The sequence below is a fragment of the Pipistrellus hanaki genome (assembly GCF_964339955.1).
Source record: "Pipistrellus hanaki genome assembly, chromosome: 3".
Classification (NCBI taxonomy): Eukaryota; Metazoa; Chordata; class Mammalia; order Chiroptera; family Vespertilionidae; genus Pipistrellus; species Pipistrellus hanaki.
This window is the reverse complement of record NC_140505.1, coordinates 126,020,113-126,047,921: the sequence shown is the minus strand read 5'-3', so window position 1 is coordinate 126,047,921 and position 27,809 is coordinate 126,020,113.

Genomic DNA, 27,809 nt, shown 5'->3' with positions numbered 1-27,809 from the left:
CACTAAATATCTATAATATTCTACATAAACAGGGGGGTGGAGGCATGTGCGGAGAAGGGTTTGGGATGGGAATGGGGGGGATGAGGATAAATATGTGATACCTTAATCAATAAAGAAATTTAAACAAATATTCTACATAAATTCAAATATTAACTTATCAACTCATAGGCACCCACAATGACCTAGAGTGGGTACCATTACTATTTTATCTGTCAGTGACCTTATGAGTTGCTAATATGACTATAGCCATTATTAAAAAAAGAATCTGAAGCAAAGACTTTTTTGCTATTTGTATTAATAGGGTGAAGACTGAAACCAGAAAATCTGTCCCCAAGTTGGTGCTGTGAACTATTGTATTAAGCTCCATTATAAATCTATAGCAAAAGAAAGACTGGAAAAAATTTTTTTACATCTGGAGTGTGAACAATTATTCACCTCCGCTTCTCCAGGGCTTTATTATTAGTTTTCTTTATTCTCTTTTCCTCCAGAATAAATCTCTCTATTTCTGTTGATTTATTTTCCATTATCTACCATCTTATAGGAAAAAAAAAAAGGGGGGTAAATAAAAAACACAAAACTAAACAAAAATATTTACCTTTTAATTATGTTTATTTCGGGAAAACCCTTTAAAGAACTCTAGATATGTACACATCCCATTCACTCTTCAACTCTTAGAAGAATATGTACTGCGCCAAATTAGCTAATATTTAAAATAGCTTTCCTGAATTCCTTCCCTGCCGTAGTTCCAGTTTGCATGATCCACAAGAAACACTTTTGGCAAGGCTTCGCTGGTGGGAAGTAAAGTCATGTATTCTCTTACTCTAGGACGGGAGAGGGGGATGAGGTGTTGCTGCAGCTCTGGCAGGTTGTCATTTATCTGGTGGCTCACTTGGTAGGCATGCGCTGCGGCTGGGCCCCAGCAACTCCAGCTGCTGCCTCATCTTCTTTCTCCTCAGGATCTGGACTTCTTGACCTTGTGCACTCTTTACTCACTGACCACAGCCACCAGCTGTTACTGCTAGACTCCTCTACCATCAAACTAGGAAGCTTAGAAGCAATGGGAAACCAATGCTGGTTCCACTTCATGCTCATAGATTCCTCTTGTCCTTGATATTCTAGTTTTTCCTTATTTCTTCACATAAATTTTCCCTTAGCAATGGACTACCCCGTTGGCTTCCAACCACAGCTCCACACACATATAGCATTATGAGTTCCTATAACTGTTTAAGGTGGAATCCCCAAAATAAAGTATTTACTGTATTTATATAAGGGGTTCCTGTTTCTCTGATAAAACCCTGATTAATACAGATCCTTCAAAAATTAACTTTGTTCCTATCAAGTTAACAAAATGTTTCAATTGCTACTTACCTCATACTATTTGTTTCCAGATTTCAGCCTATTTCAATCACTCCCTTCTTGTTTACAGTTGCATGCTCATGATGTTCCTCATATCACCAGCTTTTCCTTATTTCCTTTTGCTGGCTTATCTTTCCCACCCAATTTCTAAATGTTAGAGTGTTTCAAGGTCACACTCTCATTCCTATCTAAACCATATCTAGATGGACTAATGCATTCACTTCTATATTCTAGTGACTTCCCCATTTACAACTCTACCAGAACTTTAAAGTTCAGAATTATGTGACCAGACTGCCTCCTTGTTAATTTCATTTTCAAATTGAGTTGCATTTTCAATTATATTTATTGTGTGAAAAATAAAACTCTTAACTCTCTTTCTTCTCTCCCAAAGTTGTTTTGATAACATCTCTATCTGTGGTAATGGCACAGACCACACAGTTGCTTAAGCTACTTACCTGGAAGTTTTTCTTGACTATTTTGTGTTTTTATAATTTTAGGTGTAATTCTATTAAATATGGAATCTTTTTGGATGAAAGCTGTGTAGATGTTCAAAAGCTACTCATTGAAGCCATTAAAGATGAATAAAAATGCCACTAAAGTTGATTTTCTGAAAGAGAAATTTGGTGTATCCTATATAATAATATATATAAAATAAAGAGGTAGCCGAAACTGGTTTGGCTCAGTGGATAGAGCGTCAGCCTGTGGACTCAAGGGTCCCGGGTTCGATTCCGGTCAAGGGCATGTACCTTGGTTGTGGGCACATCCTCGGTAGGGGGTGTGCAAGAGGCGGCTGATCAATGTTTCTCTCTCATGGATGTTTCTGACTTTGTATTCCTCTCCCTTCCTCTCTGTAAAAAAATCTGAAAATATATTTTAAACAAACAAACAAAAAAATAAATACATAAATAAATAAAGAGGTAATATGCAAATTGACCATCACTCCAACACACACCACAAGATGGCTGCCCCATATGGTCAAAGATGGCCTCCCCCATGTGAACACAAGATGGCCACCACAAGATGTCCAACAGAGAGGGCAGTTGGGAGGGACCAGGCCTGCAAGGCAGGACAGTTGGAGGTGATCAGGCTGGCAGGGTAACAATTAGGTTTATATCAGGCTGGCAGGGGAGTGGTTAGAGGGTGATCAGACTGGCAGATAGAAGTGGTTAGGAGCAATCAGGCAGGCAGGCAAGCAAGCAGTTGGGAGTCAGCAGTCCTGGATTGTAAGAGAGATGTCCCAGATTGGAGAGGGTGCAGGCTGGGCTGAATGACATCCCCATGGAGGAATTTCATGCACTGGACCTCTAGTATTTATAATTTTAAAAAATGGTAAGTTGTTTGAACTTTATTTAAAAATATTTGCCCTACCAATTACTGTAAAACTGAAATATATACCATAAATATTGAGAAATATTATTTAGAAGGAAAAATATTTCTTCCTGCCTGAAATCTATTGCTTACATATATGAGATCTGGGAAATCACTTTACCTCTAAAAATCAGTTTGAAGAAAAATAATATTTCTTTCTAGGTAAGTCACTGATTGGTTGTGAAGGTTATATAAATCTATTTATTTTATAATCATTTTTAAATGATAAAACCTATATATGTTTTGTTTGAATACTACTAAATGAAAACTACAGTTGTACTTTTATTGTTAATCTGTGTCCTAAAAATTGCTATTTTATTAATACTTTTAGTTCTCTATGTTAAAAAGCTGGTATCACTGTCTTTATATTTCCAGGTAGCCCAATAATGTTTTAGCCCCTCTATCTTTTCCCCCTCTTCCTTAGATGAATGAAAGCTCTGGACTTAAAGATGTAAAAAGATTTGACCTCTAGTAAGTACATAGTGGATATAGTTTCTGTTATTTTTATATCCAAGGGGGGAAATGCAACTGAGATCACAGCCTTTGAATATATAATAAAGTATAATTTAATTACCACCATTTGAGGCAGGGGAGTAGTCAGAATGATTATTGGAGACATCTCTTCAGAGGAGAAGGCCCAGACTTGAATGACAGACAACAGGAACCAGTCTGTCCAGAATTACTTTTATAAACCTGCTAGAGGCCCAGTGCATGAAACTTGTGCACTAGAGGTGGGGGTCTCCTCAGCTCAGCCTGCAGCCTCTCTAATCTGGGATCTCTAGGGGGATGTCTGGGATCAGGCCTAAATTGGCAGTCGGACATCCCTCTCACAATCCAAAACCACTGGCTCCTAACTGCTTACCTGTCTGCTTGCCTTATCACCCCTAACTGCCTCTGCTTGCTTGGCCTGATTGCCCTTAACTGCGCCCCTGCCAGCCTGGTCACTCCTAACTACCTCCCTGGTGTCCTGGTTGCCCCTTACTGTCTCCTCTGCTGGCCTGGTCGCCTCTAACTGCCCCACCCCACTAGTCTGGTCGCCCCCACTGCCCCACTGCCAGCCTGATTGTTCTACACAGCCTTCTTCTTCAGTCATTTGGTCATCCTTCACTAAACCCCTGCTGACCTGGTCGCTCCATGCAGCCTGCTATTCAGTCATTTGGTCGTCTCTCACTAACACCCCTGCCAGCCTGGTTGCCCCACTCAGCTTGCTGTTCAGTCATCCGTTGGTTGTTTTAGTTGTGACGGCCCCTGGCTTTTTATATATTAGGATTATTTTGCCTGAGCACACTTCCCAGTGTCAGTGCAGCCTTTCTGTCCTTGTGTCATTGTGGATGAATTTGCCAGCATAAAACCAATGTCTAGATTTAATGTTCTGATAATATGTTAATAGCCACAATAATAATACCAATGAGTGAATTCCCCCTGCACTAGTTGATCATTGAGCACTTTATATACAGTACTTAATTTCTTTATTTAAGTTCTTTACAAAACCTTATAGGGCAGATCCCATCATTATTCTCATATACAGGGGATAAAATTGCAGCAGACCAAATTGTATGCGTACAACTGAAAGTCTTACTTTTTTGGGCATGTTAGTTAGATAGATAGATAGATAGATAGATGATAGATAGATATGGCATTTCCTATGAAAATTATTTTATCAATTATTAGAATCACTGAACTTAAATTATATCATTTTACTATAGTTTCTCTAATACAGAGAGAGAAAGAAGAGAGGAAGGACATCATGTTAGATTTATAAAAAACAATGTCAGAATAGTTAATGTAATTCACCAGTTCAATAAACTGGATTACATTTTAGTAGGACAAAAGATCAATGAAAGCCTATTTATAGCCATTGGCTGAAGGCTTAAACAGCAACCAGATAACGCTCTTCCTATCTTTAGGCTCATTAGCTATACCTATTATATTTGTTGGGTGCTATCACATCCAGATGTTTCTGAATAGCTCAGCTGATTTTTCTCTCTCCTATGCAGATTAAACAGTAACAGATAGCCGGTGAAAAAAATTCACTCACCAGTCAAGGTTTGAGGCTTATTTTTTTGTTGCTATCTTTTGTCTCTCCATTTTTTTTTTTAATGCTGCTATCTTCATTAGACAAGCCTTGAGGATACAGGCCACTTCTCTCAAGGATGAGCATGGTACAAGGACTAGGAATGCCTTACATGCTTTATTTCCATAATGTCCTCAACCATTCACTCTACAGAGTAGGTAATATAGAATGATGCCGCTTCCTTTGATTATTCCTTAAGCAAATCAAATACTGAGAATTCTAATAATGTTGTTTTCTCATTAACTTGTCTTTTCTTGGTTCTACAGTAGTCAGCATCACTTTTCCCCCAGAGAATATTGTGCATGCTCTCCAGCAGATGTAACTAACACTTATCTGGCAAAAGATTGAGTTCCCATTTCATCTTCTGTATCATCTAATTGAATAATAAACACATATTTTTATTTTCTAAGAAAAAAATTCACACACACATTTTATATATTAATAAAATTTAAAACTTTAGAAGAAATAAAATTAAGGTATATTTCCAATACTTATACTACTATGCAACCATATGATATTCCTTTTTGTTGGTGGTGGTGATTTTCAGTATTGATATTCCTTTTTAAAATATCCAAAACATAGCTGTGGTCTTAATAAGCCTTGGAGATAAGGTAAAATGTATTATAAAGATCTTCCTGATTGTGTGTGTAAGTATGCATGTGTGTACATTTGAATTTGAAACAGATGATATTAAGTCTGTCTTCTCTTTATATTTTTATACTTCAACCAAAACATAGACTTGTCATAATCATTCTCATCATGACATTAAGCATCGTGTAACTGCCTGATTGAAAATGCCACTCTGGTGGCTACTGAACAATGAGAATTGATTGTAACGGAGCTCATCCCCTAGGAGTTTGCCGGCTATGGCAGGCACCTCTTTCTGGATGCATACATATATCAAAGGAACATAGGGAGCTAGAATAAAAACATCAACTCGTGTGAGGTATCTCCAGAACAGAGCAAAGGCACAAGCCTGGCAGTACATTTTACAGCCAAGGATCAAAATAAGTACATAATTAAAGTGAAGATCAAGGACAGTAAGCTGTGGGAACCTGATGTTCTGGCTAAGTGATGATTTACTAGCTTAATTATTTCAGAATCTTCCCAGGAAAACAGAGGTGTCTGCTCCATAATAGATGCTGTTCTCAAATGTGCCCCTGTATATTTGTTAACATGCACAAATAATACTATCTGATTTAGTATAAAAATCTGTCAAGATATTCAATGGTAACTTCAAGTAAATGCCTTTGGATTCTCCTTGCTTAATTAGAAAATTTGCATAAATTGCCTTTTTTTTCTTTTCTTTCTTTTTTTAGTTTTTATTTCTTAGCTCTGGCAGTCAGAGAGCAAAGCTGGCTGGACTGTGGAATACTGACTTTCTCTATGATATTTAATGTCAGAAAGCATGCGAAAATATAGAGTTAGAAAAACTTTTGTTTCTCATAATCTTCAACCTAGACTTGAAAAACAAATACCATCATGAACTAAATAAAAATGACTATTTCCCCATCGTTTGGAAAAGAACATCTATACTAATAAAAGGGTAATATGTTAATTAGACCGGGAGATCTTCCAGACAAAGCCATGGTGGCAGGGCCGAGGCAGAGGTGGTTAGGGCAGGAGGGGAGGGCAGTTGGGGGTGATCAGGCTTGTGGGGGGAGCATTTGGGGGCAATCAGGCCAGCAGGGGGGGAACAGTTGGGGGCAATCAGTCTGGCAGTGGGGGGGCAGTTGGGGGTGAGCAGGCCAGCAGGTAGAGTGGTTAGGGGCAATCAGGCGGGCAGGCAGGTAAGTGATTAGGAGCCAGCGGTACTGGATTGTAAGAGGGATGTCCAACTACTGGCAGTCGGACATCCCCTGAGGGGTACCAGATTGAAGAGGGTGCAGTCTGGACTGAGGGACACCACCACCCCACCACCACCACCACCACCCCTTCATGCATTTTGTGCACCAAGTATAATTATAAATAATTATAAGCTCTCATAAGTGTATATATGTAAGTATGATCATCTGTATTCTACAAACTTTAGTACACTGAAGGTTGCTCTTTTCCATTTCAAAATTAGTGAGATTATTTCAGTATTTTAGCCAATCATATTTTTTTATTCAAATGACCAGGAAAAGTAAAAGATTCCTCAACAAAAATTATAGTTTCCTCTAAAGGAGATTAAAACTTTTCTACCATCTTCATTTCACTCTTCAGTTCTACATTTATTTTCTTTTAGAACATATGATACTATAATTTCCTCATTTCTCTCTCTTGGAAACACGTTTGGTTGTCAAAATAGGGAGGTTTTATTTCAAAACAAAACAAGAAAAACAAGAAAGATGAGATCATGCTCAGTTAAATAAACATACAATTGTGCAGGGGCAAAAAAGACTATTTCCCATTATATTATTTTTTTAATGCTAGTTGACTTTACCTGTATTATTTTAGTAATCACTTCAGTAATGTTTAAGGAAACAGTTATTTTAAAATACCTTCCCCTTTAAAATAACAGACTTCTTTTCCTCATTTTTTTTTTTTTTTTTGCTTTTGTTATACATTGTTATCAGGTATCTAGAACTATAGCAAAACATGGGCTAAAGTAAATTGAAAATTAATCAAATTGGTTTAGTCATATATAATGTTTCTTTAATTGCTTGTTCCTAGTAAAGAACACAATGTTAACATCAGGATAACAGAAATACTGATGGGCAGAGAGATTTTCTTAAACCAGACAGCAGTTCTGACTTAGTTTCTTACTCCTTGTATATGGTTGAGCTATCTGTATCAATGCAACCCTCCTAGTAACCATGGGAACAACATCCACAGTGATTTCTTGAAGTAGAAGAGCAGCTAGTGCCTAAAGACATCTATGAGGAAATATACCAACATAATTACATCCTAATTATTATATATGATATCTCACATTGTATATTAGATATTAATGTCCTCTGTGCCTGAATGAAGAATTAGATCTGTGACCTTTCCTCCACAGATGATTCTGATGGATGATATTGAAAGCAAATTCTGGAAATCTGCAGGAAAGAAAACTAATGAAGGCAATAAAGCCTTTTAATTTTATTCATAATGGAGTTTGTGAGTTTAAAGCTTTTTTTTTTAATGTAAATCCGGTCTTGCTTTAGCTACTTCAGATACAACTGTTGGTAAATATACACTTACCTAGTGGTTTCTGCTTTGTAAGCAGGCACTCCATCTAGAACCCCTTTCCAATTATAAGGAACAATAAATTCCTTGAAAATAATGTCCTTGACAAATTTTGTATAAATATTTTATCTTTTATATGTTATTATTTAAATTAAAGTGAATGATTCACTATATTTTCTCTTTGGCATACTTACTCCATACATTAATAGACAATACTTTCTTTAAAAAGAAGATGGTAAGTGATAATTTACTTTAGAACTTTAAATAAATTTATATCTAGTAGAGGTTTGTAGTAGCAATTTTTAATTACTTAATTATTTAGTTAACTTTTATGCATTAATATGGGCCATTGAGATATATAACTTTAAGACCTGGAAGTAATTTTTCTTGTTTATTATTTAATTTTCATAGCATTATTTAATGAATATATAATAAATTAATAATTCATAATTAAAAATTTAATGTATAAAAATGTGATGAGTATTAATGATAAATCTTTTATTATATGACCTTTTATAAATCAATCCAACAATATATGAATGTCAATCTTTACAAATTTCAAACATTATTTTAACTGAATATAAATTTCATCTTTGAAAAATATGAAAATCTTCAATACATTACTATTTTTAATTGACCAGAATTTTATAAAGTATATAAAATAGGTTTACTTGTTTGGTCATAACAATAAAGTCCCATTCCTAAGTATTCTAATTCTGCTACTCAAGCCCAGACAACCTGGGAAGACATTTGTTTTCTATCACTTGTTAAAAGAATTCATGCATACTTCTTTTTAAATATTACTCATTCATCAAAGAGATAACCATCCACACTCATCACCAGGAATCCTTTGCTCCAGAAAAGCCACCTTACAATGCCACTAAAGGCAGGGGGAGCTGACATACTGGGCTCTGTTCTCCTGATTACAGACTGGGCAATGGGGCTGGGTAGTGAGGTTTCTAACCAAAAATCCTGTCCATGAGCAGGATCTCTGCTTCTCACAGACTTCTATGAATGATATGTGAAGATGTTAGCAACAGTGAAGCCATCCCAGGCACCTAATTCTAAGCTCAAGCAAAATGATTATTTTTTGGATAACCTTAAACTTTAATATTAAAGTTGCTTGCTTTTTTTTTTTTAATTCACATCTATGTATTCTCAGAATGCAAACCTGCCTGGTCAAGTGTAGACACTCTATTTCAAAAACTGTTCATCTTAAAGTTACCAAGACTTTTTTAAATGCAATAACCTAGAAAAAAAACTGAAATAATGTGTAAAACCAACTAATGTTTTATTAATAAGTTGTCCTTGTCTTTTATTTTTTCTTTACTCCTCTAGACTTTGATTAGAATATTCTTATTTATTTATTTTTTATTTTTTTAATTCAATAAATCTTTATTGTTCAGATTATTAAATTGTTCCACTTCCTCCACCATAGCTCCCCTCCACCATGTTCCTACCCCACCCTCTGTCCTTACCTCCCCTTACTGTCTTCACCCATAAATGTATGCTTTTTGTCCAGTCTCTTCCCACACCTCCCACTCCCCTTTTCCCCCATTGTCAGTCCACTCCCTTTCTATGTTCCTGATTCTATTATATTCACCAGTTAATATTATTCTTCATCAGATTTTTTATTCCCTTGGTTTTTATATTCACTTGTTGATAGCTACGTATTTGTTGTTCATAATTTTTATCTTTATCTTTTTCTTCTTTGTCTTCTTCTTAAAGAATACCTTTCAGCATTTCATATAATTATGGTTTGGTGATGATGAACTCCTTTAGCTTTTTCTTGTCTGTGAAGCTCTTTATCTGACCTTCAATTCTGAATGATAGCTTTGCTGGGTAGAGTAATCTTTGTTGTAGGTTCTTGCTATTCATCACTATGAATATTTCTTGCCATTCCTGTCTGGCCTGCATAGTTTCTGTTGAGAAATCACCTGACAATTGTATGGGTACTCCTTTGTAGGTAACTAGCTGTTTTTCTCTTGCTGCTTTCAAGATTCTCTCTTTGTCAATCCACTCAAGTAGAACTTTTCTGTTTTATCTATTACTGGGTATTAATTGAAAGAGACTACTTTGCTACTAGCAGAACCAATAGTCATTTTGGAAGCTTCTGTGATTCCCTTGGGTTAGAAATAATTCCAAATGTAATGGCTGCAAGTAAGTTAAAAAAACGTTCAATTTCTTTATCACATTTGAAACATCCAATGATGCCCAGCTTTATGCTAAGTGTAACACCTTTGAAGGGGTGGCATAAGAGTACATCCATGTTTGCAGATGTGTGTGGCAGCAACATTAATTAGGTTATCTGAGACTAAATCACATTCCACAGTCCTGAGGAATGACAGATGTAATGTAATGATGTAGCAGAAGGGTAGAAGGGGAGGAGGAGGTGGAGGATGGGCAAGGCTGTTAATTGAGAATGTCTTTCTTCCTTTTGCCACTTGGAGTGTGTTGAAAACTAGTAATGAACCTTGGGCAGAATCTAATGTGTGTGGTGGAGTTTTGTTTGAGACTAAAATTTGACACAGGTTTAATCTACCTTTGAGTGACCACTTTAGTTTTTTTTCTCATCATTTCTCATAATTACCCTCTTATTTCATTTTTATGTGTCCAAAGGAGGCATTCTTATTAATGTTAATTGTTACATTAATAAAAAAAAATAATGGATATGTTCTTTGCATGGTGTTTTATAATGTTAAAGCATTTCCACTTGAATTAGTTTTAAATTATCCAATTTTGAGAATAAGTCTTATCTCTATTTTTAAATGGGGAAAATTGGGAAAGGCCACATCATCAAGGGGAAGGAGGAATACTTAAAAAAAAAATCTCTGTTGATTTGTTGTCTATTGGTGAACCATCAACATATTTTACAAATAGCACAGGGGCATAAAGTAAATGAAGCTGCATTGAACATTGATGCATAAATAACCCACACAAAACCAATGAAATAAAGGATAAATGAGTTATAATTCTTGCAAAGTTTTTTTTTAAAAGAATACTTCAGCTGGGTATCTATTATTGTGATGTCACAATTTTAATAAATAATGTGACACTCTTAGAGAGAAAAAATTACATAAAAATCAATGCAAAACAATGGTTTAGCCACAGGGTTTAACAGCAAGCTTTGTTTTTCTGTTGTCTGTAAGACTTTTCTGAAAAGTACATTTTTTAGAAGCTCTGAGAACAAAGCTTTGGATGTATCAGCACAGCTAGTTCTTCCCTCTTATTTTGTTCATAAACTTCAAATATTATTGAATTTGTTTATTTTGCTATGTGGTTGAATTACTTTTCAGTAGGAACTGGGGATTTCTAATCCTCTTAAGCCAAATTATTTTCCTTTTCAACTATGCACTAATGCACTCATGATTACTTGTTGATAATACATGTTCTTTAATTGGCACTTTCACTAATACACTGAGGCTTATCTGGTTTCAGACTTCTCTTGCATTTCCCCCAGGTATGAATTATGAGGGCCATCATGTGTGGCACAGAGTGGAAAATTAGACCAGCTTGCATCACCTTATTTGAAGGTCTTATTCAGCAATGGCATATTTGCATCAGGATTAGAGATAGTACTTATAGCATCAGATATACTGATGCTATATACTTAGTCTATTTCAAACCAATGTTCATTCATTATTTATATCAGACATTAGCCTAAATTTTGTTTTTTCACAGAGTGGAGGGAACAGGCCATATTGTCTAACAAATTTTTAGCTGGATACACAAAAAAGTAATTTTTAGTACATAAATGTCTTTTTTTATATATATATTTGAGCTAGTATAACCTAAATCTTTTTATAATTTATGTACATATTTTCCATATTTCATAACCTTAGTTTTATTATCTGATGATATATTGGCATTTTATCATGTATTAAGTTATACCATACTTCATTATATTCATATATATGTAAATGTAATAAAGTAATATATATTACTAGAGGCCTGGTGCAAGAAATTTGGGGGTCCTTCAGTCCAGCCTGCACCCTCTCCAATCCAGGACCCCTGTGGGATTAGGGCCATACTGGCAGTCAGACATCCCTTTTGCAATCCAGGACTGCTGGCTCCTAACCGCTCACCTGCCTGCCTGCCTTATCACCCTAACCCCTATGTCTGCCTACCTGATTACCCCTAATCACTCTGTCTGCCTGCCTGATGCCCTTAACTGCTCCCCTGCCTGCCTGATCAGCCCTAACTGCCTCTGCCTGCCTGCCTGATTGCCCCTAACCACCTCTGCCTGCCTGCTAGATTTCCCCTAACCTCTCTGTCTGCCTGTCTGATCACCCCTAATCACTGCTGCCTATCAGTCTAATCACCCCTAATCGCTCTCCCCTGCTAGCCTCATCACCACTAACCACTCTCCCATGCTCACCTGACCACCCTTACCTGCTCTCCCCTTCTAGCCTGATTGCCCCTAACCACTCTCCCCTGCCTGCCTGATCACCCCTAACTGCCTCTACCTTGGCCCTCACCACCGTAGCTTTGTATAGAAGGATGTATGGAAGGATGTCTGGTCAATTTGCATATTTCCTCTTTATTATATAGGATTTTAAATTAAGGCAACAAAGTGCTATCCTATATAAATAAATGTAACTGTTTGTTTTTAGTCAGTATAATTGTACATTGACTTTGATTTTTAACTTGGAGATTTTCACCTTTGAGAAAAGATTTTTAAAAGGAAGATATTTTGAAGTTTAAGTAAAGCAAATTTCTAGTGAATCTGTTAAAAATAATAATCTCTAATTGTACATCACAATCAAATAAATTGACTTGTTTTGATAGATTGATGTTTACAGTATTGAGGACAAGTTATAAAAATAAATGATTCTATTTTTGGAATAGTTACCAAGCTGTATCCTATATAATAAAAGCCTAATATGCTAAGTGTCCAGTCGTCTGTTCAACCAAAGCATAACATTCTAAAGCCGCTCAACTGCTCACTATGACATGCACTGACCACCAGGGGGAAGATAGTCTGACCAGTAGGTTAGCTTGCTGCTGGGGTCTAGCTGATGGGGACTGAGCAAAACAGGCCAGATATGCCCTGGAGCCCTTCTGTGGTCCCTCCCTCCCCAGCTGGTCAACCTCCCATATTCCTCTCCAGCCCTGATTGTGCACCAGTAGGATTCCTCAGCCTGGCCTGCACCCTCTGACAATCTGGGACTTCTTGGGGATGTTGGAGAGCTGGTTTTGGCCCCATCCTGCAGGCAAGGCCAGGGACCCCATTGGTGCACGAATTTGTGCCCTGGGCCTCTAGTATAGATGTAAGATTCCAAATTACTAGCTCTGAATCAAATTCTACCCACTAGAATATAGACTTCATGAGGACATTGGTTTTTGTGTGCTGTATCCCAGAACATAGAATACTAGTTTGCTATATGGAAGGTGCTCAATAAATATTTAGTGAATGAAGAAAGGATGAGGGGAAGAGTTAAGAGACTGTTTTCAATAACAATTTGGAAAACATGTACCAAAGACTTATTTTCCTACCCACCAGGAAGCTTTTATCTCTCAAGGTTATTCTTATTCTGGTTGAAAATCAACAATATTAGGGCAGGTCTGACATAAATACCTCTACTTCTCTCATTTATTATTAATTTCGTTCCTGCCATCTGCCTTCTCATATGTCAAAACTATCTAGCTCTTGTCATAATCTCAGTTTACCATTCACTTCATTAGCATTATAGTATTTAGTACATCATATTAAAATTATTCTAATTCCATACAGATCATTCCTTTCCCCCAGACAAGGGCTTGGGTTGGTAGAATCCAGTCTAGCATATCAATTCAATTATGAGACTGTGATTACCATATCAACTTCAAATTTAATATTAGGCCCTCTTTTCATGTGGTCATATCTTTATGACATTTCTGGCCATTTCTTCCTATTCTGATTATAATCACCACATTTTCTGAAACTATATGAATCCTCTTTACTTATATCACAGAAATAGTTTTGCTTCATAAAGTACTATAATGACTTCAAAAAAAGGGGCCAAAAAAGGTTTGGCTCAGTGGATAGTGTCAGCCTATGGACTGAAAGGTCCCAGGTTCGATTCTGGTCAAGGGCATGTACCTGGGTTGTGGGCACATCCCCGTGCAGGAGGTAGCTGACCAATATTTCTCTCTCATCGATGTTTCTAATTCTCTATCTCTCTCCCTTCCTCTCTGTAAAACAATCAATCATATATATACATATACATATATATATATATATATATATATATATATATATATATATATAGTGTGTGTGTATATATATATATATATATATATATATATATATATATATATTTTTTTTTTTTTTTTAAGAAAGAAACAGTGGCCCAGCCTGTATTGCTCAGTGATTTAGCATCAACCTATTAACCAGGAGGTCATGGTTCAATTCCCGGTCAGGGCATGTGCCTGGCTCGATCTCCAGTGAAGGGCATGCAGGAGGCAGCCAATCAATGATTCTCTCTCATCACTGATATTTCCATCTCTCTCTCCCTCTCCCTTTCTCTCTGAAATCAATAAAAATATATTTTAAAGAAAAAGAAATGGTATTCTTCTTGAAGTGCACTGAGTAATCTAGAACAAGGTTCAGTGTCTAGTGCATAATAGGCTCTCACTGAATATTTGTTGAACAAATGGATAATTGCATAGCACATTTTTTCTACTTATGACACATTAGGTTACTGCTGACAAAACCATACCATCTGCATCAGAATGTTTTTTGTCTTTTCTTTTCTAGAGCATTGTAGCATGTATCCAGTTGGTCTAACTTAGGACCAGATCATTAACAATAGGGCTTTTTAAAAGGGAGGAAGAGATATATTTGTGTTTTGACTTTAGAAAGGATTAACTGCTTCATCAGGAGACTATCCCTCAACCCTCATTTTCACCAGAGTTTTATGTAATTGGTCCTTTAGAATAATTATTGTATGAAACATTAAGTGAGGTCATGTCATCTAGGTCAAAATAACTCATATCAAGACTCAAAGCCCCCCCAAAAAGAAAATGTAAGCTGTATATTTTTAAGAATAACTCTCCTGCACTTGACAGTGGTATCTGGGGCTGGATGAATTAATAATATTAATGAAAAAAAACATTGTTTTTAAAGAAAATTTATTTTTTAAATGTTTTTAATTTATTTGTTGATTTTAGGGAGGGAGGAAGGGAGAGAGAGAGAGAGAGAGAGAGAGAGAGAGAGAGAGAGAGAGAGAAACATTGATTTGTTGTTCCACTTATTTATGCATTCATTGGTTAATTTTTTAAAAATATATTTTATTTACTTTTTACAGAGAGGAAGGGAGATGGATAGAGAATTAGAAACATTGATCAGCTGCCTCCTGCACACCCTCCCTGGGGATGTGCCTGCAACCAAGGTACATGCCCTTGACCAGAATCAAACCTGGGACCTTTCAGTCCACAGGCCAATGCTCTATTCACTGAGCCAAACTGGTTTTGGCTCATTTGTTGATTTTTGTATGTGTTCTGACTGGGAATGGAACCCACAACTTTGGTGTATCAGGATGATACTCTAACTAACTCAGCTACGTACCAGGACTCTAAAAACAACTTCTAAAAGAACCACTTTTTTCATCAATGGAAGTACCTTCAAAATAAATATTTTTATGATATACTTTGTAAAATAATTCAAAGTCTGCATTAAAAAATGTGTATTCACTAAAATAACAATCACCTTACTCAGTAATTATTCAAGCTCATTAATTATTACTTTCCTAGAATGATTGGCATCAATATTCTTTATTCAATTCAAAAATAGTTTCTGGTTGCATGATGTCTCTATTAGTCCTGAGAAAACAGTTTGTGGAAAATACACTTTTTAATTTGTTAACATAACAGGAAAAAGTATGATTTCCAGTTGAAAGTTCTGCATTATTAAAACATCAGCAGAAATTTAGAAACATTTTAGAATCCAGGTAGGTATAGAGTAGCTCATTTTATAGTTAGAAAATTGGAAAAACAAAGCCAAAAGAATCAGAGTATGCTCAGATGTGTGTGTGAGGAAGGAAGCAGGCACACAGTTTAAAATAACATTTAAAAATGTTCAGAACATAGAAACAATGGAACAAGGATATTAAAATGCATATATTTTTCTATATTTTAATATCTTATCCAAAAAAGCTTGCATCATTTGCTTTTTTAACAAATTAAGAAAACATTAACTGAGGTAAAATATTTTGGTAACAGAACTGAATTTTAGTGAGTTTGTAATAGCGTTCTTTGACTCTCTGAGAAGTATTCTTTGTATTCCTCTACCCTTTAGAGAACCAAAGAATTTTACCCTTATCAATGATTTGACAATACTTAGAAAATAAGTTGACATTTCTTTAGAACTTTTCCCCATGTTCAAAGAAAAAACTACTTGGGGAAATATATTCTCAGCTAATAAGCAATTGAGTTTTGCAGCAAATTTAATCTTGGAACTCTCTCCATAAGGAGCAAAGGAACAAAAAAACTAAATAAATAGAATTTAAGAATATCTATGAGTACCTAGAGGACAATACTTCTCTGAAATGGATCAATAAGATAGTAGAAGACCCCAGGATTGGTTTCTAGCTGCTTAGCATGCTGAGTTTTGGTGCCTACATCATTATAGTGAATATTCTTATGAAACCAATTGAAACTAGGTCACAGCATGGCAGTTGTAAACCATCTTGTTTGTGAAGTTATTTGAGAAAGAAAACTCTAATTGTTATTGTTAAGAAAAGGCACATTCTACTTTTAGCCTTAACTTTCAAACAGATGCCCAGAGCAGTTCAGCTATTATTTTAGACTGCACAGTTATAAAAATAAGAAGGAAGGAAAGACCTTTCAAAAAAATCATCCATATGGCACATAATAAAAATTAGCTGCTATTACAATGACCCTTCTTTGTCATTTACTGGTTTATTATCCTTTTTCTAGGTTGGCAAGAATAGAAACAGGGACACAAAATGAGAGTCTGGGTCAGTCACTATGGTGTTGATGCTAGGCATTCATCCTATTATCTGACTCTAAGAATATATGGAGCATCCTACAAAAATTCTGAAAATTGTCAAAGTCCCTGTCTCATAACCCATTTGCATCTCTTTAATGGTACTGCAAAGTCTAGTTAGAAATAGCAAGAAATATCAATTTCTTAGCATTTATACACTAATGTTTAGAATCCATTAACCTTTTAAAAACAAAACCCTAATCAAGACATGACATATATCCTAAGTATTTAAATTTTCATGTTTTTATGCATAATGGCAAATTATAATAAAATAAGTATATGCTTGTCACTTTAATTATCATGTTTTCCTGAAGAAAAACCGCCATACTCTAACATTCACAGGGTTGTAGTATGTAGAAACTTCCAGTTTCACCTCCAATGTGTAAAGACCTTGGAAGTCATCATACTTCTCATTACTACAAGAAAAAAGAAGATAAACAACCAGAAAATTACAGATGTTCATGGACACATCAGAGAATTGTGGTTAGAGGGGAAACCACCATACAGAAATTTGAAAATTTAGACAAATTAGAAATACAGAGAATCACAGTATAAACTTGTTTACCTGGAGTAGAAGTCTCTAGAACCATAAACTAGTAGTTACAATGTAATGATACTTTTGACAAATTAGTAGAGGCTGACTATGGACTAGCATGAGTGAGAATTCCTGGAAACTATCGTTTTCAGAAGGTTCCTAAACTTCTGGGATTTGACCACTAGGAATTAACAGGAATGGCCCAATTTCAGCCCCCTCTGACCTTTCTGTCTTACCTAAATGTAGGGAAAAGATCAGATACATTTGTGGAGGTCAAAGTTTAGGGACACAGGCCCTCTAAAATACTGATAATAATTATAGAATGCTCCCCTCCCCAATACTTGACCATCACACTGACAGTGGATTATGGCTGAAATTGCTAAAAAAACACAGATTGAATTTAATGAGGTGTTAGAGAGATCCAAAACCAAAAGGGGAGATTAAAAACCAAGACACTAGATCAATTGGAAACCCCTGGTGACTACAGCTATAATAAAGAATAAACAGCCCAGCTCCTAGCAAGTTTAACATCAAAATTCACACTATGTGAATTTTATAGTTGGAGACTTCAACACACCTATTTCAGTAATTAATAGATTATTATCAGGTAGAAAATCAGCAAAGATATTGTTGAACTGAACAGCAATACCATTAATAAATTGGATCAAAAGGCAAGGAGTATCCAGAAAATGGAAAAATATGGACAGGAGGGCATGGTCCTGGAGTAAATCGGGAGCTGGGCACAGTACCTGAGGCTGGAGCCTGAAAGGCCGGTAGACAGTGAAAAAATACCAAAAGGGAAAGTGATAAAAGAACTTACACCAAGCGTGCCTCATATTATTTAATGTAAAACCTCTATGTTGACCAAGAACTTAAATTGAGAGTTCTACAGATACTATGACTATTGGAAAAATCCAGGGGAAACGGTCTCTTTCACAGCAGGATTTCACAAAGCTGAAAGAAGTTAGCGAACAGAAATGTGAGTGAATCTGCGAATCACTGACAGCAAACACCTCAGGCAGGACCCTGGATTTCAGGCTATGTGCCTTTGTATTAGTTTTAATTTGATCACAAAGGCAGGACAACCCTGAGATGTGTAATGGGCTAACTCTAGGGAATTCAAGGTTACATGATGATAGAACTGGCTAAGCATTCTATGTGAGTGTGCTGCCGCTGTGTCTAATGACTGTCACTCTCCTCCCGACTCACACTCACACATCACAGGATGGAGAGGAAAATCTACAGTCTCTCTTTTAAAGGGGTAGATGAATAAAGTTTAACCTAAGGTAGTCAAACTGAACAGAATTGCTGCTCTATGAAAATGACAGCCATGGCTTCATTCCCATCCATTTTGAAATCCAAATTCATACTGAGAACCTTTAACTAGATCACTGATATATGGTACTAACAATGAAAACAAGTTAACGAGCCACTTAAGATAAGAATAGAAGGGCAGAGTTGACAATTGCAAATGAGTTCGATCTGCTTGTCCTACAGATAAGAACTTTGATGGTGCAGTTTTAGGCTGCAACACACTAATCTAGAAGGCTTAGCAAGCTCCATGCCCATCTTTAGGTCACCAGCAAATAGTTTGATGAGAGAGTCTTATAATATCGATAGACACTTTTCCCAGGTTCTTCTGATTTTATTTTTGCATTGTTTAATTTGTTTTTGTCTAAACATGTATATGTCAAACATTTTTAAAAAATAATATATATTTTTAAAATATATTTTATTGACTTTTTACAGAGATGGAAGGAGAGAGCTAGAGAGCTAGAAACATCGATCAGCTGCCTCTTGCACGTGGGATGTGCCCACAACCAAGCAAGGTACATGCCCTTGATTGGAATGGAACCTGGACCCTTCAGTCCATAGGCCAATGATCTACCCACTGAGCCAAACTGGTTAGGGCTCAAAATAATATCTTTAAAGTGACATTTATAAAGAAACATTTAAAAATAGATTAAAACAATTTAAATTTACTCAGCAAAATGCTGACCCTGTAGAACAAATTAATTGAAGTCTTAAGTAGAAAATTATTGACACATTTAAGATCTCTTTCAGTGCTGATCACAAGCCTAAGAGAGTATATTCTAACAATTTTATTTATTTTTTTAAGGCATAGTGTTTTATTTTATTTTTTTTCCACCACTAATGATGAGATTCAGCCAATGGCTATGTGTAAAAACAAGTTCAGAGCAGTTTCAACCTTCACCACTCTGAACAGAATTTACCCTAGCAAAAATATGTGAAATGTATATCTAAACATTCTCATCATGTCAGTTACATTAATGTTAAGCCTTCACAAAGCATATTTGTTGCCTTTTTAAAATATATTTTTATTGATTTCAGAGAGGAAAAGAGAGGGAGAGAGAGATATAAACATTAATTATGAGAAAGAATCATAGATTGGCTGCCTCCTGCAAGCCCCACACCAGGGATTGAGGCCACAAACTGGGCAAGTGCCCTGACCAGGAATTGAACCATGACTTCCTGCTTCATAGGTTGATGCTCAACCACTGAGCCATGCTGGCTGGGCAGAAAGCATATTTGTTTTGAAACTTTCTTTTCCAGGGATGTTAACACTCATAAAAAGAATGTTTTCTTTCTTGCCAAACCGGTTTGGCTCAGTGGTAGAGCGTCGTCGGTCTGCGGACTGAAAGGTCCCAGGTTCGATTCCCGTCAAGGGCAGGTACATTGGTTGCGGGCACATCCCTGGTAGTGGGTGTGCAAAAGGCAGCTGGTCGATGTTTCTCTCTCATCGACGTTTCTAGCTCTCTATCTCTCTCCCTTCCTCTCTGTAAAAAAAATCAATAAAATATAAATAAATAAAAAAAGAATGTTTTCTTCATTGAAGAGTGGCTCACTAATTTAGGAATTAAGCCAAAGACCTCCAACTATGCTGCATCACAGGTGACAACTGAGATTAATCATACAGCTCAGAATGTCATTGTAGTGTGAATTTTAAGCATCTGTTGAACACTCAACAGAACAAGAAATAAGATGAAATGGTTTATATGTAATTTCGCTTAAACATAACTAATTTATTTCTGATTTTAATTTACTGAGCTCTACCTAGAGAGTCTATCTTTAACGAACAGATTTAGACAAGAGAGTCTGTCTTTAGTGCAATCATTCTGTGTTAAGAGAATACTAGTTTTCAAGACAAGAGGCTCATGTGTTCTGTACTGGTCAGACCACTTGCTATTGTGGAAACCACCATCTTTTAAGAGTGACATACATATATATGCATTGTTGGAAGTATTTTGGTATCATATGCTTTGAATAATTAATGACAATTCTGGTGCTGTTTACTCTGAAAAAGGATTCTTAAAGGAGGCATAACAATATTTTTCAAATATGCAGATTTGTCATGTGATAGTAAGAGAAGAGACTGTGAGAATAAATCTATAGAGCAGAGACAAATAAATATTGCAGAGGGGAGGGTTTTGCTCAATATAAGACATAGCAAGTAGACTTGTCCAACCGTGGCTATATCTCCATATGAGGTAATGAAGCTTCCCATTTTATTTCTACTTACAATTTTTACTAATAAGAACAAAGGCTCTTGCTAGATCACCATTTCATCAACTCTGCAAGCATCAGCAAAATTTTAAGAGTGTCATTTTAGCTTAATAGGCAGTGGACTCACAATGGTCCTTTTGGAAACTAAGCTATGTGTAAGTAGAAACACATCAGTAGTTATTGTCCTATGATTAAAAATATTGAAAGTGGATATTAGTCATTAGTGAACTGAAAGCGATTTTATACTTGATGGAATGTTGAGTCATATTCTCTTAGGAATCCTTATGTAAGGCTAAGATTTTTATAGCCTTAATAAAGATCATTAAAGTATAATTCAAGAGAGCTAGGTTTTAGTATTGCCTTTCATCGTTTGACTGTGGAAAATTACTTAGCCTCTCTGGTTTTCCTATTTCCCAAATAAGAGGATCACACGACATAATAGTTAAGATTCCCTTTAATTCTTTCCCCCCCAAGCCCTATCAACATATTGACATATAACACATATAAGTTTAAGGTGTACAATGTGATGATTAAATGCATGTACATATAGCAAAAATGATTGATAATAAGGTTAGCTAATAACTCCACTCTTTCACATAATTAAGGTGTGTGTGTGTGTGTGTGTGTGTGTGCGCGTGTGTGTCAATAATAGGTAAGATTTACTTTCTTAATAACTTTCAAGAATATAATATAGTATTGTTAGTTATAGTCAGATATCCATAATTTATTTATCTTACATACTAGTGGCCCAGTGCACAAAATTCATGTACAGGAGGTGGGGGAGGGGGGAGGGTGTCTCTCAGCCCAGCCTGCACCCTTTCCAATCTGGGACCCCTAAGGGGATAACTGGCAGTCAGACATCCCTCTCACAATCCAGAACTGCTGGCTCCTAACCACTCACCTGCCTGCCTGATTGCCCCTAACTGCTTCTGCCTGCCAGCCTGATTGCCCCTAACTGCTTCTGCCTGCCAGCCTGATTGTCCCTAACTGCTCCCCTCCTGGCTTGATTGCCTCTAGCTATCTCTGCCTCAGCCCTGCATCCAGGACCCATGATTCCCTCCTCCAACCAACCACAGGCACCCAGGATCCGGGCTTCCCTCCCTCTGGTCAACCAACCACAGGCGCCCAGGCCAGCTGCAGCTGCAGGGGATGGTGGGCAGGTCACTTTGCCGGGGTTGCAGCTATAAATGCTCACCCCTGGGACCATGGGGTATGTGGCTTCTCCGTCTCCTGGGCCATAGCCAGCCACAGTTACTGGTACCCAGGACTGCAGGGTGGGCAACTTCTCCATCTACCAGGCTGTAGCCAGCCACAGGTGCTGGTGCCTGGACTGCAGGCGGGTGGCTTCTCCATCTTCCCTGGGATTTGGTGTGGGCGACTTTTCTAGCTGGCTCTGGCCTGGGATCATGGGGCAACCAGCCTCAGGTACTGGGGCCCAGTTTCTCCATCTCCTCCAGGACATGGGGCAGGCAGCTTCTTGATCTTCCTGGCTGCAGCCAGCCTAGGAGCTGGCGCCCAACTTCTCCAACTCCCACAGACCTGGAGCGGCTAGGGGGCAGGGCTGCCACCATCTTTTCTGGTTAATTTGCATACTCATTCTGATTGGCTGTTGGGTGTAGCAGAGTGATGATAATTTGAATGTTTCTCTTTTATTAGTGTAGATGGCAGTTACACCTTTGACCAACATCTCCCATTTCCTTCACACCTAAGCCCCTGGGAATCACCATCCCATTCTTTACGTCTATGAATTTGGCTTGTTTTAGATAATCCATATGAGTAAAAATATACAGTATTTGTCTTTTTATTTTTCACTCATTTCATTTAGCATAATGCCCCTACTGTACATCCATGTTGTTGCAAAAGGCAATATTTTCTTCTTTGTTATGGCTGAATAATATTGCATTATATGACACTTAAGTTTCATCTTTTGGCTTTTATGAATCTGCAGTGAACATAAGTGTCCAAATATCACTTTGAAATAATAATTTCAATGCTTTTGGAATTACTGGATCATATAGTAGCTCTATTTTTTTTTTCTTTTAAAGTGGAACCTCCATACTGTTTTCCATAGAGGATGCACCAATATCCATTCCTACCAATAGTGCACTAGGGTTCTCTTTTCTCCACAGTCTTACCAACGCTTGCTCTTTCTTGTCTTTTTTATAATAGCCATTCTGACATGTGAGGTAATATTTCACCGTGGTTTTGATTCGCATTTTCCTGATGAATACTGAGGCTGAGCATCTTCTCATGTATCTGTTGGCCATTGGTATGCTTCTTTGGAAAAATGTCTATTCAAGTTATTTACCCATTTTTAAAATCAGATTGTTGTGTTTTCTTTACTACTTGGGGAAAAAAAAGATTCTATGTGGAAAAATAATGAACACTATTTTAAATCAGCAAGAGAAAAGATTACTTAATGGATAAAATAGCCTGTTATGGTCTAATATTCACAAAATATTATGCTCACTGAAGTTCTCTAATGAGGTGCTTTTGATGTAGGGTTGAAGAATAGTCAAGGTTTACATAATGACATTTCATATTAAAAGGAGAGTAAGGACAAATGCAGATTATTGACAGTGGGTGAATTTGGAAATTGTGTGTGTGTGGCAGGGGGGTCGGGGAGGGATGGGAAGTGCTCAGTGAAGTGCACTGGCCAAATGGTTGGTACTATGAAGCTAACCTGCATGGCAGAATCAGCAAACTGGATTCAGTGGGTCAACTCGGTTTTGTTTTTGTAAGTAAATTTTATTGGATCCCAGCCATACCATTTGTTTATTTATTTTGCCACTGCAAAATAAATAAACAAATGGTATGTGAAGTTTTGTAATTATCACAGAGACCCTGTGGCTGGCAAAATTCTAAAATATTTACTACCTTGCCCTTTAAGAAAACGTTTGCTGACTCCTGCTATAAGGAATCATTGTGTAGCCTGTGAGCAGTTCATAAGGATTTTCTCCACAGCAGTGATTTTCTGTTCTTTATTATTTTGGAGAGGAGCCACATGATAGTTGTTAGAATATAAAAGATAATGGCGCAGCCAAAAAACAGGAAGATTTTAGTGATTTACAGATGTTAAATCTCTGTCTCAGGAATAAGAAGAAGGTTGATTTACAATTTATTTAAATGATGGTAATTTGATACCTGCAATATGTGATATTTTGTGTAACTTGGAGTATTCCTTCACCTTCAGTATTCAGCAATAAATCTTACTATAGCTTTATGGATTAGGAGATCGATTAACTACATAAGTAACTATGCTGTACTCAGGAGATGGGGATATATTAGAAAATTTTCATTTTTCGCCAGGACTTCATTTTTCCTTTATTCCTTTACTCATTTATTTATTCTGGCCCAAAAAGAAGTTCACTTCAAAATGCTGTGTTGCTGAAAAGTATGGTGAAAGCATAACTCACCAAAATTAGGCAATTCAAAGATAAGGCTGTTTCTCACTCACCCCTAATTTTTCATTGACTTGTACCTTTTTCTTTTGCATAGCAGAAGTCAGGATGAGTTACGCCATAAGTCAGGTTAACTTAACACCTGGCAATTAGTTCCATGTGACTGGTGAAAAGTATTTTTATCCACAAAAAACACCGTGCTTTCAGACCCTACCATCTTATGAACATAAATGATGCCATTATATCAATGCAATTCCAAAAATTGCTTTTTAGGTTTTTTGTTATTCAGAGCTGAGATTAAAAAAAAAAAAAATGAACTAGTTTGTTGGACTCATTGAGGTTCCTTGGGAATTGTGAGTAAATCTTTTCACTGAAATTCTGAGACCAAGTTGACAAAGCATTGAGGTATTGCTTAGAAATCTGGAGATGACAGTATTTTTTCCTTCTCTCTTCCCAATGCATTTTTTACTTTAAGCCTTCCCATTGCCTTTGGTTTGTCCTGGAATCAGACAGATGGGAGCTTAATTGCTGATTTGTAATAGCCAATGATTTTGTCAACCTCGGTTTTCACATCTGTAAAATTAGGCTGATAATCTTTCTCAAACAGCTGCTAAGAGTTTTAAATAGGAGCCTACAAACTCACACAGTAGGCACTCCTCATACACACAAACATTTTATATGCCAATGTTACACAACCTGACTCTGTTTATCACACCACAATCAGCTAGAATCAAGTTCACTCACTCAGTATCACACGTTCCAGAGGGAGTGGTGACAATTAGCAATGCTTGGTCAGTGACTATGAATGCTTAAACAGCTGCTCATGTTCTAGACTGGTCACAGGCCAAGTAGAAATGTCATAGCACATTGTATAGACAAGTCAAGCAGCTTCTTAAAAACAGAATCCCCTAATATGGATATTGACCCATTTATCTAAGTCTGTTCTAAAGGTAACCATATCAACATCAATATTAATATGAATAAGAGTTTAAACTGTAACCTAACCCTCTAAGAGGCAGAAAGTGTTATTTGAGAGTATGTGACTTAGATATCTTTCTTATTCCTTCTTTTTTTAAATATATTTTATTGATTTTTTACAGAGAGGAAGGAAGAGTGATAGAGAGCTAGAAACATCGATGAGAGAGAAACATCAGTCAGCTACCTTCTGCACACCCCCTACTGCAGATGTGCCCACAACCAAGTTATATGCCCTTGACCAGAATCGAACCTAGGACCCCTCAGTCTGCAGGCCAACGCTCTATCCATTGAGCCAAACCAGGTTTCGGCTATTTCTTTATTTTTATTTTATCTGTTTAAAATACATGAAAACAAAAATATATGCAAAATAACACACAAATTCACATAATTTTATGTTCATCTGATGTGATCACTTATTTATTTTTAAGAAGAAAGCTTTTCTGCAGAAACTTTACTTAACAGCTGCCAGAGACTATGGATCACACCCTGCTTCTCTCTTCAGACCTCTCTCTGGGCCTGATTTGCAGCCCTCTCAGAAGTCAGTGCTGGGTCACCACACCTGCAGTCATAGCAGGACTGATTGCAGGACTGACTTCTGGTTGGTCAAGCCTCCAGTTGTTGCGAATGTTATGGACCCAGGGTTTTTATATGTTAGGGTATTTTGATATTTCTCTTCATTTGTACAGTACTTCTTTTCTACCTTTAGCAAAGTACCACCTGTTATTTATTTTTATTTTTTTGGGGGGTGGTGGTAATGGGGAAATGGGATGGGAGATGATGTTTTCTGGGCCTTGGGTTCCTGACAAGAAACTATATATTCCTTGATGTTATTGATATAATAAGGATGTTACATTTTCATCATTAGGGTACTCTTACATGTAAACTTCTATGGTAGGTCTCATTTCTTCTAAGCTCATTTATTAAAATGATATAGATCTAGATTAGGGGTGTCGAACTCAATCAGAGAAGGGGCCAAAATCTAAAATCCAGCCGAAATTGCAGGCCGAATGGTTTACTGAACAGTCATAAACTGACAATGTCATAAACTGACAGCGGAGTGCAATGATGACAGCGCGGTGCGGGCCACATTGCAAGGCCTGGCGGGCTGGATTTGGCCCGCGGGCCTTGTGTTTGACATATGTGATAGATGATGAAAAATTATGTATAAACTAGAGGCTCAGTGTATGAAATTCATGCATGGTGAGGGGGGGTGTCCCTCAGCCCAGCCTGCACCCTCTTTAATGTGGGACCCCTTGGGGAATGTCTGACTCCTGGTTTAGGCCCAATCCCTGTGGGATGAGGCCTAAACCAGTAGTCAAACATCCCTCTCACAATACAGGACTGCTAGCTCCTAACTGCTTGCCTGCCTGTCTGCCTGATTGATCCTAACCACTTCTGCCTGCCAGCCTGATTGCCCCTTAACCTCTCCCCTGCCAGCCTGATTGACACCTAACTGCTCCCCTGCTGGCCTGATCATACCCATCTGCCCTCCCCTGCAGGTCTGGTTGCCCCCAAATGCCCTCTCCTGCTGGCCTGATCACTCCCAACTACCCTCCTCTGCAGTCCTGGTTGCTCCCAACTGCCCTTCTCTGCTGGCCTTATGGCCCACCACTACCCTCTCTGCCAGCTAGCTTGTGATGACCATTTTGTGACAACATGAGGGCAGCCATCTTTGTGGCGTCCAACTTGTGATGACATCACATCTTTTATTATATAGGATAGAGTTTATTTTTTTTAAGTAATTAAAGTAAAGGATTATAAATGCTTTCCAGTGTGCTACACTTTATGTCACAGTTAATTTAAACCTAATTTATTGATTTCTGTTTGTTTCTTGTAGTTTCACATAAAGAATATGGGCACATGGTGTTCACTAGCTGAATTTTCGGTGCCTCAAGTGTAGCTAGCGTACATTGGTTAGTTGTCTGATATGACTTTTGGTGTATTACTTACCTGATCTCTTTCTAGATAAAAGTGTCTTCTCTTTTGACTTCTGTGGATTGGTTCAAAAGAAAACTGGAAAAAAATAATTTACCACTTCTTAAAACACAAAATAGTTCAAAGAAGAAAAATCTTTCCATTAGAGAATCACCAACTGTATACTTAGTAGAATTAACAAAAGAAAAATTATAGAAATGCTTAAACCTTTAGATTAAACACAATCAGCAATTATTTTACTAATAATCCTATATAATAAAAGCCTAATATGTGAATCAACCAAATGGTGGAACGACCAGTGGAACAACTGGTTGCTGTGATGCACACTGACCACCAGGGTGCCGACACTGAATGCAGAAGCTGCTCCCATCCTGCAGGCTCCAGGCCAGTGGGGGCCCCCCAATTACCCCGATGGTCACCCCACAGAGGGAAGCAACTGGCGCTGGCAAGAGATGGGGTGGGTGAGTGGGTGGCTTCAGGCCAGCCAAGGTTGAT